Source organism: Typopeltis vanoorti, chromosome 8, assembly GCF_054136105.1.
Source record: "Typopeltis vanoorti isolate ZY-2024b chromosome 8, IOZ_Tvanoo_1.0, whole genome shotgun sequence".
NCBI lineage: Eukaryota > Metazoa > Arthropoda > Arachnida > Uropygi > Thelyphonidae > Typopeltis > Typopeltis vanoorti.
Genome location: NC_143556.1, coordinates 93,155,063 through 93,162,052, shown reverse-complemented (window position 1 = coordinate 93,162,052; position 6,990 = coordinate 93,155,063).

Below are 6,990 nucleotides of genomic sequence, written 5' to 3'. Positions count from 1 at the left end.
AGATGCAAATATATTTATGCCATAAATAATTTCATTGATTTCTATTGATAATTCCAATGATAATTTCATCGTCGATGTAAGATTAATTCCTCTGCTTAGTGGAAGTCGCTCGAGACTTCCACTTGAAAAGATCCATGTTTGGTTCATGTTTGGTTGTTTCAACAGTGTTTTCGAATTTCGAATGCTTCAGCCAACTTTATGGTGGCCATGGGTTTACTTGTTTGTGCCATTCAGAACAACCTAACAGAAATACAAGGTAATTGATTGATGCACAATAAATCTACACGATTTCCTGGTAGAATTCATATAAAACGAGGCAATGTGGAACTATAAATATTGTATATTCATGAGTTAACCGACTTATTCAACATATACCTAGAGGAAATATGCATAGAAATCTCCAATGAACCAGGAATAAATATAAATGGAAGAAACATCAGCATCAAATACGCAGATGATATAGTAATCCTGGCAGTATCCAAGCAAAAATTTGAATAACAGTCCAGCTTCTAAATGAAGCACGTAAAAACTTTGGAATGATGATCAACAGCAGTAAGGCCAAAATAATGAATATAGAAAGAGAAGTTGAAAGCATCTCAATAACCCTGGAGAACCAAACCCTAGAACAGGTAAAATCCTTTGTCTACTTAGGAAGCACCATTACACACAGTTTAGACAGCACTGAACACAGTAAAGCACAGAATTAACATTGGATGATCGAACATGAATAAATTAAACAAAATATGGAACAATAAAAAAATCTTGGAGCATCTTAAAATTAAACTGTTCAAAGCCATGATAATCCTATAGCAACATATGGAAGCGAGCCATGGCGACTCACTAAGAAGGAACTACTCAAAATAAATTCGAGGGGAAGTGCCTAAGATAAATAAACAAAACACTCTGGACTGAACATAAAACTACAGAACAAGTAAAACAGGATCTCAACTACCAAGACAACCTCACCGATATTATTTTTCAACAACAGTTTCGATGTTTCGGCCATGTTCAGAGAAGAATGACTCCTCACATTCCCCAATTTCATTACTGTGTTCGAGAAGACTAGAAATAGAACCATTTTGAGAGAGATTGTACAAAGGGGACCCAACCAGTCACCAAACGGATGAGATGAAGAAGAAGAAGAAGAATGAGTTAACATTAAATTAAGCTGCAGTCAAATGGTTGAAAGTTATCTAAGATGACGGTGGATGTCTTGAAGATGATATACGTCTTTGTCTTTAAACGAATACAGTGTTGCCAAATTTTCCAGTTGTTTCTGTACAAAGTGGATATATTTCTGATGCTGAAACTAAATTCCACAGAACTCAGATTAGATCAGGTTCATTTGGTCTGATTTCGTTTAGTTTAGTTGAAATTATAGTCAATTCCTGAGGAAACAACTAAACAAGCAAAGATTATTACATACGTACCAAATTTCTTATTTGGGATGTCATATCAAACATCGACCACATCCATCTTTGCTGGTTCGATCGGAAAAGATTATGGCATAATTTGTTCTTTTCTCTCACAAATTCCCAATGTTCTTTATATCAGTGAACTTTTGCTGTTGAGCACGTTTTGGTGATCAGCGTTTTTGCAGTTGCTTAGAACTTATATTTACATCGAGTCCTACTTCTAACCTGCACTTTTGTACACTGTTTTAGCTCCTAACTGATGATTTCACATTCGACTCCCAAGATTTCGATACCGTACTTCCGAAAAATATTTTGGTAGCTGTTGCTTTGCTTAGCGTTGCCATTCTAACATTTATATTTGCTTATAACATTATCTACAACTGACTTTAAATAATTTTTCAAAAATGAACTTTTTTTCTAAATTGAAAATTCTTTCCGTGCAGTTGACCCCGTATCTGTTTGCCTTGCGTGTTTTACACTAAAACAGGGCGCGTTGCACACACACACACACACACACACACACACACACACACACACACACACACACACACACACACACACACACACACACACACACACACACACACACACACACACACACACACACACACACACACACACAAACTAAAACAGGGCGCGTTGCACACACACACACACACACACACACACACACACACAAAAATTCACATATATATATATTATATATATATATCAGATTTGTTTTAACAACCCAGATATATTTATTTAATATCAGAGATATCCACACATTAAAAGACTCCAATAAAATGCATTAAAAATTATAAAAGCAAAAGGGAAGAAAAATCGTGATCCAATATCAATTGTTTCGTAAGATGAGTGCCACAATAGCCTTCTCTTCTCAGCCATCTCCTTCCGAGAGATCTTCCTTTCAGTGCCATACATAAAAATATTATGATCAAAGTCGTGAAATTCCAATGTTTTCTGAAAAGAAATAGACAAACTGATTAGGAAATTAATAATTGTTTAGGAAATTTAATTATTCAAAGTCAGTGGTATTGATTTCTGCTCTTACTAGAATGCATTGTTATGCGAATAGTTATATATAGTATTCAACAAAAAGCATCTGTAATTAAATCTTGTCCATGGCATTGTCGAAGAGTATACAGTTTGTTCATGATATTGCACTCTATGGTGTATATCCCTTGAATGGCGTAAATGTCTGATTTATGTTTATTGCGTTGTAATTTTAAATGTGAATGCTATCTTTTTTCTTGAAATCGAGATATATGTTCAAGTGATATCATACAATACCACCTGAATAGCTAATGTCCATGACGAAAATCAGTAAATTTGTATTTAAAACCATTTTAATTTCATTTCTAAACATTTATAGAGAGAGAGAGAGAGAGAGAGAGAGACCTGACACCATCTTGTCCTAAATCCTAATAATTGCATTGCTGTTGTTGTCTGTGATGGTGCTCTACAGTCAGTTTTTTTGAGGTGCAAAGTTAAAAACCCTATTTAGGAAGGAAAATACTCTGCTTTCTCATGCCAGAGATTTACTAGCTTTGGATCCTCCCATAGAAATGTTTGGAAAAAAGTTCCTCTATTTGGCCACAAGAATTGAATTTACAATGATCATTATTCTTTGTGCTGGTGTTATGGATGTAAATGCTATTTTCACAGAGCTACACAAGACAACAATAATAAACTCCCCTTTGGGGAATAATAGGTGTAATACATTGATAATGATGACAATAACGTTTGACTGTTATATTTATGTAGTCAAATATCAATATCTGACCATGATATTAACATGTACAAAAATAGATTTAAATGGATTTGGACTCTTTGGTTGAACTATGGAAGAGAACAATGTCAATAATAAGACTTTGTATTTTTTGGATTTGCTTGCTTTATGGCAGTTAAAAACACCGGTTTCAAGGAACCAAAACCCAGCAACTATCATCTGAGGCTGGTTAACTCACTTTAGTCCTAGGTGGTTGGTAATAACATCAACAATAATAACGGCAATATTTAGTCGATTCCTAGCCCCTTCGATAAGGCCTGAATTAGCAACACGGAACATTCAAAATGCTGTGATTGTACATGTTTTATGTACTCTTTTTCACTGTTCTGATTTCTGACAAATGTTTTATACTAATATAGAAACATACAAAGTCTAGTTTCAGTATTTAGCGTTTTTTTTTTTTTTTGTTTTTCATTAAAGTTACTTGTGCTATTACCATTTATGTAATGCGTTTGTTTGCATCTGTACTAATGTTACTAAACGTTTACTAGCATGATGCATTTATATTTCTAAGAATTTGGGTGTCAAGTCACCTACAAAACAACAGAAGTCAAGAAAATAAACTAAAGTTAAGGGAGTGGGGATGGCATTCAATATCAGGTCATACCATGTCATCTGCCAGCTGATTTTAAGGTATAATATCGGGGTTCGAATTTTAATTCATTTAAATGGACTCTTTCATTATAGATTTAGATGAGCTCAAGTAATTTCATTTCCTTCCACTGACTTCATAGCCTAGAGGGCTTGAGGTAAGAACAGCTCGCCATGTTTGTTGTTATTGCTTTATCTGTCTCATTTATATAGTTTTTTTTTTTTTTTTTTTTTTACGGCTAGGACGACAGTCTTCTGTTTCTATATTAGGTAAGTCTACTTAGTATAATACAGTTTCTTTTTTGAAAATTTATATTTTTATTTTCCCTTAGAAAATACGGATGTTTCTTTATCAACTCATTCTCTCTCTCTCTCTCTCTCTCTCTCTCTCTCCCTCCCTCCCTCCCGAAAACTAAGGTTTTACATCTCTCATACAGACAAATCAGCAATAAAAACACATAATTTACAGACAAAATATGCTGGTTGTGGGAGTAAATGGTGTTCTGTGTAGTTGGAGTAATCTAGAAGGTTCTGTGTTGGTGGAGGATATAGATAGACAGTGAGATGTGTGTAGTGTAGCAGTATTCCCTCCCGCGATTAGTCCTTGTACTTCTCAGAGATGTCACGTAATAATTGTAATATGAAAAATTTGGAATGAGGTTTTCGTTCTTAGTATATACGTTAGTAAATTCATACCACACACACACACACACACACACACACACATATATATATATTATTATTATTATTATTATTTGTATATATTAATATATATATATTATTATTATTATTTTAAAAATAATAATATACTGACTAAAAAACCGAGAAAGGAAGGAAAATCTTTAATAAATACGACTAGTTTCGTCGGAACGCCGACTTCTTCAGGTGTGTAAATAATTATAAAAAACTGGAAAAAATAATAGCAAGTTCAATAACATGGCTTCTCATATAAACAAATTGGAAATCGCAACAGTCAAATTTGAAACTGGTGTTCGCGTGGTAGGTCTAGCGTGAGGCAAGAGTGAGTGACCACTGACTCGAGAGCGCCAGAACTGAATCGCTGAGCTATGAGAGTCTGGCAGGTTATTATTATTATTATTATTACGGGCAACTCCAAGGAGTACATAGACTCATCGAGGGAGGCCCTAACATCATGTCAAGAACAACTATTCGGCATTCATACAGTATCTATCATACTTCCCCTTGAACTCATTGTAGCTTAAATTATTCAGTTCTGGCGCTTTCGGGTCAGTGGTCACTCACTCTTGCCTAACGCTAGACCTACCACGCGGACACAGTTTCAAATTTTACTGTTGCGATTTCCAATTTGTTTATGTGAGAAGTCCATGTTGTTCTTATTATTTTTTCAGTTTTTTATAATTATTTACACACCTGAAGAAGTCGGCGTTTCAACGAAACTAGTCGTGTTTATTAAAGTTTTTCCTTTCTTTCTCGGTTTTTTAGTCAGTATATTATTATTTTTAAAACATATATATATATATATATGCGTTTACAATATATGGACACACACACACACACACACACACACACACACACACACACACACACACACACACACACACACACAAAGCTTTGTATTATAAACGTATATAGGAATTTGGAACCTGTTAATACCTATAAAGTTGTCTTACCTCTTGTTTTGAAAACTGAAAAACAAACTTGACTACAGTAATTTCCAGAATGCTGGCGCCTACAAAACTCATACAGCTGATCATCCATATATCGATCCCCTATGTGTGAGTAATACGTAGATATATAAATATATAGCACATCCTTTATAAATACATACATTATATATATATATATATATATATATATATATATATATATATATATACAATTTTCTTTTTTCTGCATCTCTAAACCATAATTTTATAATGGATTGTATAAAGTATGCTTTGTATCACAATTTAATTTTCATAGTCTCTTTTTCACTATGGCCCACGAATTTTCTATTGGGTTAATATCAGAGTTACCTGGCCACTGAAGAAATTGGATGCTGTGAGTTATGAGGAACTCCTTCACTTTTTTTTTTGAAGTGTAGCATAAAGCCAAATCCTGTTGGAGGATGAGTTCTTTGTCTTTCTGGATCTGTGGGACCACTCTCTTCTCCAATATTTTTATGTTGGTCACTTTTCATCATACCGTCAACAAACACAAGGATTCTGGACTGTTCATGTGTAAACCCCAGATCATCTTTTTAGCTGAGTGTTTAGGAGCTTGTTGAAAGTGGGTGGGAGAAGTCTTCTCAGCCGCTGATTATAGCAAACATAGTGTACTCGCTCTCCTTGGACAAAGAAATGGCTCTTCGGCTACTTCGCCGAAAAAAATAGCCTCTTGGCTCTTGATTGTAGTGTCAAGCAACTTTGATATGTAGGTATTATATAACTTACAACACGGGCAATAAACTATGATTGTACATAAGCAACACTGTTTTCATGCTTCGTATATGAACCTCAATTCATATTCTTTTTTTGCACATATCCCTACTACAGGATAAACAGAACAATTAGTTTTATGAGATGGACACCTGAGACAGACGTTGATTTCAAAAAAAAAAATTGCATGATATTTATTTACGCGAAGCAAATTTATCTACAGAAATACTATAACCATTCATACGCAATGCGTTGTTACCCACATTGAATTACAGTGTCTTTTCTCCAAGATAAACTCTTTTATCTTGGAGGAAATGTTGATTACGGCATGCTTTGGCGTTTTGTTTCAGCATCACGTTTCATCATAATCAATACTAGTCGGGTAACACCGACTAGTATTGATTATGATATCGGGTAACACCGACTAGTATTGATTATGATATCGGGTAACACCGTACACCTAATACAAAAATTATATTTTCTGATGGGACTTTCTTCTCAAAGAATTGCAAATGCTGCAGAAACGTTGTAACAAGTGTATAACACTTCGTGGGGAATATGCAGAATAATGTGTAAGTTATATTGTTCTTCCTCAATTCCTCCATGGTGATTATCACAACTTTTCAGCCATCCCCCCCCCCCTCCTCGTATACTGTCTGACCTTTCTTTGCAGTTAATTGTTTTTGGTAGTATGATGAAACTTGATGCTGAAACAAAACACCAAAGCATGCCGTAATCAACATTATCTTCGCCTTGACCGATAAAGGCACGAATCACGAACACAGACCAAACCAAT